Source organism: Zosterops lateralis (genome assembly GCF_965231275.1).
Source record: "Zosterops lateralis genome assembly, chromosome: 4".
NCBI classification, from domain to species: Eukaryota; Metazoa; Chordata; class Aves; order Passeriformes; family Zosteropidae; genus Zosterops; species Zosterops lateralis.
Window position 1 is genome coordinate 28,834,678 of NC_139765.1, and position 15,859 is coordinate 28,850,536.

The 15,859-nt window shown below is 41.4% G+C and overlaps 1 protein-coding gene across 2 annotated transcripts in view; it reads right to left on the reverse strand.

The window, feature by feature from the left end:
• Nucleotides 1-15,514, reverse strand: part of ELK3 (ETS transcription factor ELK3) — a 35,711-nt gene extending 20,197 nt beyond the window's left edge. The window contains exon 1 of one of the 2 annotated variants that reach the window (XM_083859256.1): nt 15,062-15,514. The gene's annotated coding sequence lies outside the window, so the exon portion shown is untranslated. The remainder of the gene's footprint in view (nt 1-15,061) is intronic. The other variant, XM_083859255.1, reaches the window with a different exon arrangement.
• Between the last annotated feature and the right edge of the window lie 345 nt (nt 15,515-15,859).

Here is a 15,859-nt window from a genome sequence, read left to right on the forward strand (position 1 = left end):
AAAATCATAGCTAGGATTAAATATACCTGACAGTTACTTGCTTTACAACCTTTAAAAGTTCCTTTAAACTACACCCTCTCTGCAGATATTAGCATCTTTAACATATTATTTATCTATAACTACATAGATAATAGTGTCCCTAATAATCTGGTATCATAAATATACACATCATATATATATACACATTCTAAAACTTGTAAGTTTTGCCATTTACTTTGCTAAAAAGGTGTATTTATAAACAATCACATTCCTCTTGAATAATCCTATTTTCTGTACATCACATATTTTGCAGCCATACCCCACATAATTTCAACTTGCATCATACAACTCTCCCTAACAAATCACAAACAGACCTTTTGTTGCTCTGGAAAATTGTAAATAACATATAAATATCTTTCTAGAAAATTGTACTAAAATGCGTCCCATGCTACAAAGACAGGTCAGCAAAACTTCAGCTGAGAAAAGTAAAGAGGGATGAGAATTACAGAAATACCAACACAAACTTCACCACCATATCATCACCCAAAAGAGTGTAATACCTCAGAGACACAATTCTCTCATCCAGATCTTAAACTACAAGATCAGCAATCCTGTCTCTGAAGAGAGGTGGGGTGGAACTGAATACCAAGTGAAGAACATTTTGCTGCAGTCTGCTCCATCCCCATTCACCTCTGCCCATGAAAATTCACAGGGTAATCTACAGCTAACTTTGTACTACACTTTCCATTATGAACCTGTTTTCTGATGCTTATCATCTGTAAAATGTAAACAGTTTTGGGTTCCATTTTATCTACCGAGTGTGGCACTCAAGGTGACTCAGCCATAGGCATAATGGAAGATGCATGAACAGCACAAGCCTGGGCAAGAGAATCCTACAGGAATACTCACTCCACAAACCATACGTCCCAGTGAACAAGAAGAGGTGACTCCCATCGGGTTATTACATAAAATATTAGTGCCACCTTTTTGGAAGTGGCTCAGTTATTCCAGCTGAGGTCCATGGATAATCTCTGGGGGTCACTTCAGGTGCTGGACCCAGGGCAGATGGCTGTGGTGGGATTAGATTTAGGCAGCACCTCACAACCCTGTCTTGCCTGACCATCAACTCTCCCAAGCTTGTGGCTCTGAACAGGCTTTATAAAGGACGTGTGTACCTCAGATTTCAGCATCAATGTGCTCAGCTGGTACATGTATAAATCTTCTACTGGTATGACCCAAGTCTGCCCCTACAGAAATGAGATTAAAACAGCTCAATGCTGCATTACACTTCATCCCTCCATCTGCCACTGAGTTCCTGTATAAAGCTTCCCATATTGTTCGTACAGCAACTGTATGTATGATTCCTACATGAGGCAAATCATGCTAATTACATCTTCAGTGGATCATTGATTGTATGATCCTCCTCTTACAACCACCAAACCTGAGGTGTTCAGGTGTGAGTTGCACTGAATATTCACAGCTGTAACTACCTATAACAGAAGCCTGGTTCTAGGTGTATATGGTGAAGTAAAATCTCAGATTTCTTCAATTTGGCAAACTGATGTTAATCTCATTTCCAGTCTGTCAAATGTGATTTGCAGGGGAATAGTTGTAGCAGGATGCTCTGCCTGGACTCCTCTCTGAGAAGGAGTCTGGAAAGCAAAGGGGTCCCTTCTGCACCCTGTGACTCAGAGGGAAGGCTTCTCTAATAAACTGTTTGACGCTCCCATTCTGCCCATAGAAAATTCCCATTCTGCCCACAACAAGAGTAAAAATCTAAGATTCTGTAGGGACAGGATTTTTTTAGCTGATACAAAATATTTAATTTCCAAACAGGTCAACGGAAGTATTAACCCACCTTTCTCTATGGGAACTGTTTTGGATTCCACAAGGCACTAACTATCCCCTTGGGAGGACAGAATGCCCATACAGGGCTTAACTTTTGCCTCATTTGAGTGGTCAAGCAAGAGAATCATGACAGATGTATTGGATTTATTAGAAGACATGTAATTCAACAAAAAATCTGGTACCTGTATTAAAAGTCATAATAAATTATGACTGTAAGGAGTTGGAGATCTCCAGAAAACATTGTAATTCATTTATGTGTTTTCTAATTCTTCTGAATTTTTACTGACTCAAAGGGAATTCAGTGTCTTGCCTTACTCTGACAGAAAGAGTTGTTAGGATGTGGTCACTTCCTACAGTGACCACATTTCATTCAATTCTTTATTAATATTAAATAGTAATAAAAATATTCCTCTTACTTCTGTTCTCAGTACAAGATCTGAATGCAGGGCAATAAATAATACATGGAATCACATACTGAATTACATTAATTAGAAGAAAAAACAAGGGTTTTCTTAAAACACTTATTTAGATAGTGACACGTATCAATGGTACAAAATGAGAAACACAACCTATGTTAGAAACATATTCTGTGTCATGGAAAGCCTAATCAAAATTCATACAGACAAAGGAGTCGATTTTTTAATCCATTAACTCTGACATATCTGATTTTGCCATCTTACCATTTTTTAAATATTTATAAAATGCATTTGACAAAGATGTTTTCTAAGCCATGAAACAAAATTTGCTAGTTTGACCTGACCTAGACAGCCTAGTAAATTTACTTTATGATCACTTCCACTACCACTGATGCAAATAATCACAGGCATCGTTAGAAGGAATTAGACTTGGAAATGTTGTGTTAGACAGCAAAATGGTATTTCAGGACTGAGTTTTCTGAAAATTCATTTCTCTGGCAGCTGTGACAGGGAACCACACTGACACCATCTGCATTAGCAATTTACATTCCTTGCAGTGTGCCTGCCCCCATACAAACCCTAGAAACTGCATGATCAGTGTGATACAACATGCCTTCCACACACCACATTTTAAGTTTAGGTCTGATGCCAGAAGGCAGCAAATCAGAGTATCTGTGCTGATAATTCTGCTCCTATTTCAGCCAAACTGAGGAACTAGCAGAAATGCCTAAACCTGGAGCAACACCATAAGCTCTTCCTGAAGAGGATAATGGAAATGGACAGAGACATCCATAGAGCAAAGTGTCCCAGCTGAGAGATGATATCCCTGTAAAGGGTCTACCCAAATTCCTCAAGGTGCCTACATGCCAAATACTCTCTTTCCCTTTAGCATATGAAGGTTGGCTTCAACCAGCATGAAAAAAACACTATGAAAACATTATGCAAGTTACACTAGAAATGGTTAAGAATTGATAATACATGTGCTGATAAACTGCATAGGCTTTTTCTAACGAGACAATACATACAAAATTCCATGTGATAAAATGTCAGTCAGTAAGGTGGCATTAAGATCCAAAAATACAGTTATTAACCTGCTGGGCAAAATGAAACAAATAAGGAAGGCATCTTAACTCAAAACAGTAGAAAACCAGGAGGCTCAGAGACAAATCTAGCTAACTAAAATCTCCATATTGGAAAGATTTATGACATGAACTGTGAGGTAAGCAGGAGAGTCCTTGAAGCATTCAGTTTTGTAGTACTCTTGCATAGGAAAAGTCACATGTAAAAGGCAAAAAGCTGGAAAGCAGCTCTATAGCAATTCAGGACTTCTGCTGAGCTTCCACACAACCATGTTACAGCTGTAACACAGCTCTGCTCTGCTCTCCCAAGTAGTCCAGGCTTCCTACTTGGATTTTTTCTCCATGTTAGCTCCCCTACAGCCTTTCCAAAATAGAGAAACTGCTGATCCTGCATAATCAACATGAACAAATTTGAAGGCTAAAACTAGGAATCCCTCCAGGCATTAGGATCAAAACCAGTCCCTTTTCCTTTAGAGGGTCTGCAAAGGAACAACATCTGGGAGCCTGAGCTATAAACCAGGCTGTGGGACTTGGGGCAGAAGAGGGACAGCTGAGTGGGACAGACTGGCTGGGGAGCCCAGAGGCTGAAAAAAACCAGCTGGTGACCAATTAAATCAGGAAGACATAAAAAACGTTAGCCAGCATTGTGCCATAGGTAGTCACAGAAAGATGGTGATCAGACATGTACATGAAAAGGATTAAGAGGCTGAGTCAGGGCAGGGAAATTAATTTCCCTTAGCATATGAAGAAACTGCTGATTCCTTCTGTAGCCAATGCAGCTGCAAAAGATCCAGCTCCTTTTTGTATGCCCCATCACAGCAGGCACACACCTCCACTTACATTTCCCTTAGAGGCACGTGTGTGCTTTTGCCACCACACAGCATTTCTCAGTAACAGATCCCTTTTTTCACCATTTCAAACTACTCTGGAAAACGTGTGTACATTTTTTGTACGTCCATTTTCTGCTTTTGTATCCTAATTCTGCCCAGCACATTTCTCCAAGCAGCATGACGTGGGGCATTGTTAGTTTCTCATTCACGTTAGCATTTGGCTTCCTTTATTCCTGCAGGTTGCAGCCAGGAAACTGGAAAATGGGCCACAGGAAACCTGGCCTCCTACATCTGTCCCAGTTTGTAATAGCAGCTCTGGTTTTATTTTTCTAAGTGTCTCAGGTTCATTTTAACCCTTGAGGTGACTGCTGCAATACCATGTGCAAGAATGTGATTGTTTTGCCATTATTTTTAACCACCACTTCTCAATACTAGAAATTGAGATTTTTTTACTTAACTAAATTAATTTTAAAGTCTATTAATACTTAGAAAATAAACAGTTACATGAGTTTTTTTAAAAAACTCTTGCTGGAAATTGCCAAAACGATTCCATATATAAATTCCATGCTATATAAAATATCAAAGAGGATATATAGAGAAAAATATGGAATAAGGCAGTGTCTATATACATCCTAAACACAGTCCTAAAGTGAATGTCCATAGGAAAAGTTGAAGAGCTTATAAATCCTCTAGGAAAATTTTTCTATTTTACATTTTAATTTATATTAAAAAAAATTGAAGTACACTTATTTTTCATTTAATTACAAAAGAGTGTCAATCAACAAAAGGAACTTTTCCAAAATAATTTAAAAATTAGTCAGCCATAACATTTTCATTGAAAAATCATCTGTGTAACTATGACTATATCATGAGAGTTCAAAGACAATTGACAAATTTGTCCAAACGTTTGCTCAGAAGTATTTGAAAGAAAAAACTGAGTCAGTCCTAACACTTTATTTCTCAACAGAGATGTTTCAAGGGTGATAAATAGGATGTGGTTGGTGAGGAGTTGGTGATTCTGCCAGAAAAGAGGAAAAGCAAATATCACTTTGTTTACTCAGAAAGTTTTCAAATATTCATCAAAGGAGATCTTACCACTAATTTAATTTGGCTTGAAAAAAAAAGCTCTCAGCTAGGTGTGTAAATATACCTGGTTTCATTTGATGCAGATCTTTCTCTATGAAAGGTAATCAATCAAACTAGTGGTGCAATCCTTACCCAGGACACTTTAGGGAACCGACTGTGTGTATGATACAGAATGCTGGTAATTTTTCCACATCCAGCAACCAGGACATTTCCTGTCAGAGCATCCTCCAAGACCTTCCATTGTGTTGAAACTGCAAAAACTTTCTAAATCAGGACTTCCTCCTATTATATTTTAGAGCCGTCTTTCTGGGAAATGCAGATTCAAGTGAAAAAAAAAAAAAAGAAAAAAAAAAAAAAAAGGAATTCCTGCAGCACCACCCAGTGGAAACATTAGAGAAAGCCACAGGGGTGCCCCAGCGCACAAGTTCCGATTTACTGCAAAACTACAGTAACAGTGCCACACAAACACAGACTGGTTTAAGGACGTGCCAAAAAAACACAGAGGGTTTTGCTGGATGATCTACTTAACAGAGTCTTACAAGGTATGACTACTCTGCTACTCTGGCATAACAGGCATCTTTTTACTTTAAATTCTAATTTAAAAGATTATTTAGAGTAAAAATTTACAAACTCTCCTTCTCAAGCAAGAATACCCACTGTTATGGCCCAGCACGTTTAAAAAAATAAACAGACTCCTGTGACTCCTGTGGTTAAGAGCAACACAAAAGAGACAGCAGCAAGACCTCGCAAAATATTAAGGGATAACATCAAGTTCCACCGCGGAGAAGAAAACACTCCCACATATATCCAGTAATGCTTCAAGTAGGTACATTTGATAATACAATGTTTGCAGTTTTCAATTTTTTTTTACTTCAGTCAAAGAAAAGCAGAGGCAGATGTCCAAAGGAAGAAAGTTCTGCCATCTCCAAACTAATACAACAAAGGACTGGTTGCCTGCCAAGCAGAGGTGTGATGACACAGTCTCTACAACACGAGTGTTTTCACATTTTCCGTAAGGATGCAGTTCAAGAAACAATTTTAATCCCACTGGAGTAAAAGCCCTTAGCAGGAGGGAAAATGGCTAGTTGCTTCCCTATGAAGGCTTAAAAATTAGCCTCTTTAATTATTTCTAAAGCTAGCCATAAACAAAACTACACAAATCTGTAATGGCTCCAACCCTTCACCTTGGGACAGACACAAAATGAGTGCAGACTCCTCACACTGCTTTCTATCTGCTCATGTGGTGCACATCTGTGGCACACTGGCAACATGCTACGCTGCAATCTGAGGAACTCCTGCTTTCAAAACCAGCCCTATATGTTTATTTTTCCCATATGACTTCCTTTTATATTTTTGTCGGCATCAATAGGACACAGATCATGGTTACTTGACCATCCTATATAAAATTTCTGATGTTTCCAGAGCTGAAGAGAGCAGAGGTTCCGACCTCCAGGAACAGTGACTATTCTGAAAGTTTACTTACTATATCAAGAGATAATTATTCCCAAATGTAAATGCTTTATCTGTACTCCCTTAATTAAACGAAGTACTAAAATTTTCAAATTTGCAACAACAGACCAAATGCTTTGTAATTGTGCAGTGGCTCTAATATGTTAAATTGTGTACCATTACTATCTACTGTCTCAAATGCTGCTTTAATGCATTTCATATTCATGTTTAAACTAATTTTCCCCTTGGCACTGATTTTTCCTAGACTAAAACTCAGATTAAAAAGCAGGTCTTTTTCATACTGTGAGCAGAGAGGAACCTGGCCAAAAGGACAGGAAACAGTCCTTGGAGTTCTGTTAAGGAAAACCAAGGGGCTGGCAATCTTCATGAAACCTGAAGCACAGCAGGATCATCACAGCTTAGACTGGTAGTGAGACTTGCCTTACCATGCAAACTGGATTTTCAGAATCTGCTGGATTAGCAAAATGAGCCATTGAACTATTAAATAGCATTCAGGTTTACCTGCATATTGTCATGTTGCAAGGGGAGTCAGTTATAGCATTATACCAAAAATGGTGTAACACAATTCAGCAGATGGTAACCTACAAATACGGAATCATTTAACTGGACAGTTTCTTCACAAAATATAAGCTCTATTGCAGTAGTTTTTGGAGCACAAGCCAAAGTGTAAGTTCCTTAGCCATAAAAAATGAGCAACAAGTCACAGCACTAGTCTGTATTTTTATTATTTCATAGTAAAAACATAAATTCTATTCTTAAAATAGAATTTTAAAAACCTATAAAAACCTATATAAATACTATTAAAAATCCTAAAATCTATTCTTACACCTAAAAATCTCAAAGATCTACTATTCTTCTCAGTGCTAACCAAAGTTCTGATATGTGTGTTTATCATGCACTAAGTTAAATCAAAACCCAACTAAAATATTTTAATCTTCTGACATTATTCATTTGCCTACCACAACAACAAGGATCTGCAGGTCACATCTCCATGTTTCACCCAACTTCATTTATTGAACACTAGAATACCCCACTGAATGTATCATAGAACACATCAGATCTCAGCCAGGAGAAGAGCTGGCTGTCACTCCCCTGTACTGTCCTGTGCTTAAACTAATTCCCACAGCTGCTGCAAACTATGAATGAGACACAAATGAGACACTATCTCAATGATTACAGCAAACCTTGCTGTACACAGAGTGCTCAGATTGCACATGTTCAGAAATGACATCAATGACATCAACTGGTTTGTCAATGTCTCTGCTGCTCAGGATACCTAACAGCCACTGTTTTGACTTGTATCCTGAATTCTGCATGAAACGACACATTTCAATAAAATGCAAAGACTCTATTCCCTCTCCTCAACTTGGATGAGACTGCGCAGTCAGCATTATTGTGCCCTGCTCCCTGGGAATCAAACTGCTCTGTTCTGTAAGGGTTTTTCTCACAGGGCTTCAGCAGTGAAGTGGCAGCACTGAGGGAGCATTGCAGGCATCCTGTCCATGCCAGCCCCATTCCACACTCACTGCTGGCTAAACCGACCACACACGGCACTTGCTCTGAGTCTGCTCTGAGTCACCAGACTCCACAGAGGTCTATATCCAGAATCAAACCCACACAGCCATCTCAGCTATGTTAGTGTAGCATGGAAGAAATTCTCTGAAGGTAGTCAACTTTCTCCAGATTTCACTAACTGAGCAGCAAAAGGAATTTGTTCTCATTTTCTAAATGCTTTTTAAAGATTGTTTCTTCACATGAATTACTGTTAATTGCTGGGAAGAGATAATGGTAGTACTTTAGTCTATAAATTTTTTGTTTGTGCTGTAGTTGTGACTTGATACAGCAAAGGCCACTCAACACTACCACAATCTAAACATTTAAAAACAATAACAGACATTAGCATCCTTCTCAAAAAGCCTAAACTGAAACACATCTGATCAATTTTCATTTAAAAAAACAACAACAAAAAAGAAGAAATATACAGAGACATAGTAAAGAGGTGCTGTCACCACATTAGAGGCAAATGGATGTTGAATAGAAATGTTTTCCAGATGAACTATCAGCTGTGTTGCAAAATAAGGAATGGAAACTTATAGGAGGACATTTGATTAAAAACATTTAGATTGTTTAGATGAAGGATATAATCCAAGTCTACTCTTCAGTGTACAACTGCAAAAGCATATTTTACACAAACATTTTTGCTTGTTCACTAATGTTTTCAGAAAAAGACCCATCATGTAAAATATTATTAATGGGACTTAGGACTTAGTACTTAGGTTAGAGCCTAGAAAGCTTTTACCAATTTTGCATGATTGGTAATAATAATAAAAATCACATATTATTTATTACATAATTTAATAACAGTGAAAAATAAAAGACAATGTGTAAGACATGAGTTTTCCTCTCATGGTACTTCAAATGATCTTCAAGTTAGGAGCCACAAGATAAGAAAATTTTGTACCTTAAAGCTCAAAAAACTAAGACAGGATTGCTTGCACAAGAGCCAAAACACATTAACATGTAGTAAACTGGTATTTGCAAAGATAATCCAAGTTATTTTCTGAATCTTTAAATATTGGGTAGGAAATCGGTAAGCAGAGACACAGACGTGACTGAAATAACTCTCTGAAATGGGTCTGGGAGAAGCCATGGAATGGGCAGTATCATTCACACACTCAGTACATCCTGACACTGCAAAATTTAGAGCTATGGAGGACTAGGAGGACCCTTCACAGAGCAAGCAAGAGCCACTGCAGTGCCTTAGTTACATTGAACATGCAGCTAGTCTCAGCGCATTAACAGGTGTGCTGACACACTCAAAAGTAAATACATGCCTAAGTGCTTTAAAAGACCAAAACAAAATAAGTTTGTGGCTTCCTACAGAGACTCTTGTCCTGAAGATCCTAAGCTGTATCTAACTGCTCAGATGTACATAGATCACATACTATAGTCTTCAAAAACCTTTCTTTACGTAACTGATTTATATTTATCTTAAAAGTCCATAGGTGTCTATAATTGTCATCAGGCAGTTGAACAGTTTTCAACACTTGGCCCATGCATCCAGGGGTCAGTGGACCTTCCTGCTGACAGTGAGGCAGAAGCACTGCAGCACCACTACTGTGGGCACAACTGCTCAGAGACAATTATGGATCCACAGATAAGAAAAGGACAAACCCCACTGCTGTAGACAATCACAGCAATGCTACTTGAGCAAGCAGCCCAAAATCAGACATGGTGTTGAGAACCCCATAACAGTAAAAAACTCCTATCATTTTCAGTTGAGTTGTACCTGCCTAGGGCATGGCAAAATTGGACTCCTATATTCTTAGCTGCAAAATAACTTTAAAATATTACTTAAATACTTAGTTGTCTGCTCTAATATGAGATACTGCCCAGGAATTGCACCTATCGAGCAGATCAACAGCTTCAGGGTACATTTTGGTAGTGCAAAAAAACTACCACAGTATTTATAAAAAAATAAAAATGCAGAACTGACTATACAGTTATTAACTGGCATTGAATTAGCTGGCAAGTAGTGCCTTTGTGATATTTTTGTATCAATGCTTATTGGCATATGTTTCTTTAGTTCCTGCTTTTAGAAAAGTCTCCTTCAAAGACCTTTTGAATTAAAGTCCGCTCTTAACAACAAACCCTTAAGAACCTGAAATCTGATATAATTACAGACACATAAAATCACAATGTGTTAAAGAAAGTTTTATGGACAAAGATGAATTTCTTTTTGTGAAGTGCACAGATAAGAGGCACTTCATGCTTCATCTGCTTTGTTTCCATCCATGCAGCCTTGTATTTTGTGGTGCAGTGAGCTGGACTTCCCATGCCTACACCTTGACATTCTCCTCAAAATCATGACTAAATCTTTAATCATTCATTATTCAACGAAATACTTCAACATGAGAACAGGCACATTAGGTCTTTCAAGAGCTCTCAACAGCCTCCAGAATACTCATTGATTCATTTAACAAGCCAGAGATGAAGTAAACATCTGCCTAATGATTCAAGACGACAAGATTCCCTATTGTGGGAAAGCCATAGTGAATCAATCCAAGGATACAGGGCACACAGGACTTCCACAGGCCCGCAGTGACAGCCTGTGGCATGAGCCATTGGGTGTGGTTACCAGGCACAGACAGCAGCTCAAACCCAGCAGTGCTCTTTGAAACTGGCCCGGGGTAACTGTCCTGTAATCAGTGTCACAGCTCCAAAATGGATTCCAGAAGCAGCATCCAGGCACTTGCCGTGCACTGGAGCCACCTCCACCAGAAGCAAGCCATGGACTGATAAATCATCTCATTGCACAAAGGAGTCCAACCCGCCATATCCTTATGGGAAGTACTAGCTAATTTATCAATTCTTTACTATCTTACATTGTTTATCATTTTGGCAGAGAACGACTCAGAGGGATAATGGTAACTACATGAACTTAGAAATTTTATTTGATGTCACCAAAACATGCTAGTTAAAATTCTTTTTCTATAAATACATGCATCACAAGTAACTATGTGTTGGTGCTCCTTATCCTGTGCTCCCTTATCTTTAGTAGCCAAGTGTCTGTTTATTTTGGTACCTATTTCTTTCTTCTGAAGCAACATGTTGTCATGTGATTGCATTCCCAAGGCTCAGATTTGTGTTTTCTGTACAGTTCATGGGCCTCCATGTCTGTGTTGTGTACCTTCCTTCATGTAAACATATGAGTCTCAGAGCAAGCAAAGAGCTCCATGCACCTTGGTGAACCTGAAAATTGACTCTCATTCTGTGCTAATTCTTTCAGAACCAGTTTTTGATCAGTATTTGTGTTCACTTGACCAATAATAGCTGCCCCTAAGAATAACTCCGTCATAAGAAAACTTCCATCCCAAGAAGGGCATTACAACAAGAAGGCAAAGTTTACATTATTGGATTTTCTGCACAGCAAAGGGGAAATATTTCAGTCTTTGGAGAGATATATTTGATTTCTTTCCATGACTTAACTTTAATGAAATAACATTAAGTAACAGGAGCAAAGAACCACTGTGAAGCAGTAAGCACTGAGAATGGCTAACAAATAAAACAAAATACACTTCTATTCCTACACATAAAAGTGTCCATGTGAGTGGTGTTATAAGCAGTTACAAGGAAGATTGTAGCTGAGTATCCCTCCTGAGACTGAGTTGCTTATTGCAGCTGTTGCATCTAGGTGGAGTCAGTGATATCAGAAAAGACATAAGCCTGTGGGTTTTTTCTTTTTAAGAACGACTCACAGAGTTGATTTGGAAAAATCAAGATGTAAGCAACGACTGTAGCACTTAGCAGACAATATATACTCCCAACACATTTTTAGACAGGTGAAGAATAAAATTATATTTGCAATAAAAGTACCTTTAATACATTTTTATATGTGAGTGGAAACTATCATGCATTACATGATATGTAGATTTTTTTACCATTCCAGACAGAGCTTCCAGAACTCCAGATGTATTTTTAACACATCTATGGATTACATCTCATTCAGTCTTTCAAATTTACAGAACACACAACACAAAGTACACTACTGCTACTACATCTGTTTTCCTGAGGACATCAAGATGTTTTACAGTTATCTCGAACAAACACAACATACAAAATTTATATAGTGTGGATAGACTACATATATATACACATATACATATATACATACATGTGTGTATGTATGTATGTATGTATGTGTGTGTGTGCTTCATCTCCTATGATTCAGTACACAGCACACTGAAATTCCAGCAATATTTAAAGCAGTAAGTGAACAATTTAATGTCCATGTTTCAGAGAGAGACAGTAAGAGCCAGGAAACACGCCTCAGTAAGTTTTGGTGTGGTACATCACATAAACTGCTCCGTAACATATTCAACAGGTTTCTGAACATTATGTCCAGTATCGGACAAACTTCTTTCTCTAAAATTGAGAATTTTACAAAAGAAATAAACCTCCAAAACTGAAAAATAATCCCTCACTTCCTGATGGCTGCATTTGATTGAGACAGAGATTAGGCATTGTCTGGTTTGTAGACTATTCTAAAAATTCTTCACTGCTCAGCTATAAAATTGAGAGACATCTGTGTCTGGAGATTGGTCATTAATCCACTAATAGATGTCCTCTATGAAGTGACGTTAATGAAGAACTTTTCTGTGCCACTTGGACATGGGAAGTGCAGGAAACACTGCAGATCCTCAGAGGTAAGCACGTGGTACACTGCAAGCACTATTTTTTTGCATAATATTTGCAAATTAGATTAATGCTATCACATGATAATTCAAGTAAGTAGCTAAGTGTTCCTTCCTAATGCATACCATTTTATTCATATTTATTGGCATTTCCTTTAGCTAAAATCCACTTGCAAGCAAGAATCCATTTTCTTTGTTTGCTCCAGACTTTTTTTTCCTCACAAAAAGTTTTTACTTACAATTTAAAGATTGGTGGGGCATGGCAAAAATCTTTGTAATTCTGAACATAGACTCCTTTCATGACCATTATGAAAGAAAATCACCACAAAGTAATTATGCAAACCACTAAATCAAAACTGGTATGTACAAAATCACTTGAAAACTACATGTAAAGCACCAATACAGAAGGCTATGTGGGTGAATATATTTTTCATCAGTATCTTGTCTCAAAAGTCTTTTAACTTTGCAATGACATGCAATTGTCAGACATGCATAGAACATGTCTATCATAGCTCAGACATCTTGCTACCCCATTTATATGCTTCACCCTATGAAAATATTTATGCATAAATTAATCTGAAATAATTGAAAAGTCCGTATGAGCGAAATACGAGATGAATCACGACTTTCAGCTTGAAACGAAATGTAACGATTGACTTTTGGAGTCCTCATTGACTTAAAAGATGCTACATTATATAAAATTGTCATAGCACTACTCTCCTAAGTAAATAAAGATGTAACTTGTCTCCCTTTCAACTGCAACGTTAGAAAGGCTGACAGGGCTTCACAAAACCCTCCTGTGTTAGGGAACGGAAACTCCTAATGAGATTAGTTGGTGTGTGTGCAGACATTACTTAGCCATGACTAAATGGGCTCTCTTCCTGCAGCCAGTGGAAAATTCAGGGAACTTTTTCCCCCTGCAGCATCAGAGTCCCTCTAACCCTTCAGCAAAGCCAGATCCAACAACAACTCTCCACTTTCTCTCCCTTTCTCTCTCTCTCTCTCTTTATTTTTTCCCTTCCCTTACAAACATTTTTTTGTTTTTCTTTTTTCAGTTGGTGGTGGAAACTCTCCCCGTCGGCCAGGAGGGTCTGGGGGCAGGGGGCGGCTGAGAAGGGGTGGGGGGAGATCCGGGGAGAAGGTAGAAGACTACAAAGGAAACTGCAAAAAGGAGCAAATACATAAACCTGAGAGGGAGAAAACCACAGAGTTTCTTTGTAAGCTGCAGTGACTCATTTTCAAGATGTTGTCTGCTGCCAGTTTCAAACCGGAAGCGCATGGCAATTAGTCTTGCTGTTTCCAGACAAGCCAGAAACTCTCCCGACACTTTTTTTTTTACTTTTTTTTTTTTTTTTTTTTTTTTTTTTTTTTTTTTTTTTCCTTTTTAAAGCCCCTTCTTCAGTTTCTGCAGGAGCCTTCCTTTCCCTTCCCCCGCGCCCTCCCCGGCCCCGCTCGGCCCCGCAGCCCTGACAGCACCGGGCGGCCCCGAGCGCCGTGCCCGGGACGGCTCCGAGCGGGGCGGCCCCGCCGGGAGGGCACACGGTACAGCCCCGGGCCCCGCCGGGAGGGCACACGGTACGGCCCCGGGCCCCGCCGGGAGGGCACACGGTACAGCCCCGGGCACCGCCGGGAGGGCACACGGTACAGCCCCGGGCACCGCCGGGAGGGCACACGGTACGGCCCCGGGCCCCGCCGGGAGGGCACACGGAATGCCCCGAGGGCCGGCGGACGGAGCGTCCCGCGGTTCCCCGCGACCCCCGGCCCTGCCTCCCCTCACGCCCCGGCTCCCTCTCCCGCATCCCCCCTCCCCACACACACTCGGTCCGTCCCCTCACCTGCACCAGCAGCCCCCGGGGGGCGGCAGGGCCCCCGGGAAACCCTCCCCCGGGGCGGGGGCCCCTGTGGCGGCGGGATGTGGCCCCTCGGGCAGCCCGCCCCCGGCACCGCCGCCCCCCGGGCCCGACCCCGGGGCAGGACCCCTGGGCTCCCCGGCGCCGTGCGGGGCTCCGGGCCCCCTCCCCCGGGGCCGGCAGCCTCACCTCCCTCCGCGGGCCGTCCCCACAGCGAGCGGAGCTGCCGCCGCCGGCCCCCCCTTCTCCTGCCCGCGCCCCCCGAAACTTTCCGGGAGCCGGGCTGGGCGCAGCCGCCCTTGTACCTACCCAGCGGCTGAGGGGCTTCTCCGCTCTCCTCGTAGCCTAGAGGGAGTTGAGTAAAATTCCCTGGTTCTCCATGCTGACACTCTTCTGTAGGCTCTCTGTTGCTCTAGTAATGAGATCCTGATTTTGTTTTCCTTTTTTTTTTTTCTTTTTTTTTTTTTTTTTTTTTTTTTTTTCCCTCGGGCCGGTGTGTGTGTGTGTGTGTGTGTGTGTGTGTGTGAGAGCCCTGCCCGTGAGGGGAGCGGGCAGGAAGCCGGGGCAGTCAGACAGCGGCCCGGCTCACTTCCTCTCCCGCACTATTCCCCGGGCGGTTTGCAGTCTGTGTAAACAGCCTTTTCCTCCCCGCGCCCCTGGCCCTGGCCGCCGATGTGCAGCATGGCTGTAACACAAGACACCCGCACGGCACAGCGGGCAGCGCCGACTCCGCCGCCTCGCAGGGACCCGCCACTGCCCCGACCGCCACCCCTTCCTGTGCTACACCCCCAGGGAGGAGCCTCCCGCCCGCCGCCCCGCCGCTCGGGCCAAACTGTGCCCGCGGTTCCCCGGGGGACACCGGGGAGGTGCTCATGAACCCCTTACGAGCGATGCTTCGCTCTCCCGGAGGATGGTGACGGCCTTTGTCCCCTGAGAGACGGCCGCCTTTGTCCCGCCGTGCTGGGGCTGGGGGCACCGTGCAGGGCACTGTGTGACACCTGTGTGGGCTCACTGGGGCTGGGGGCACCGTGCAGGGCACTGTGTGACACCTGTGTGGGCTCTCTGGGGCTGGGGGCACCGTGCAGGGCACTGTGTGACACCTGTGTG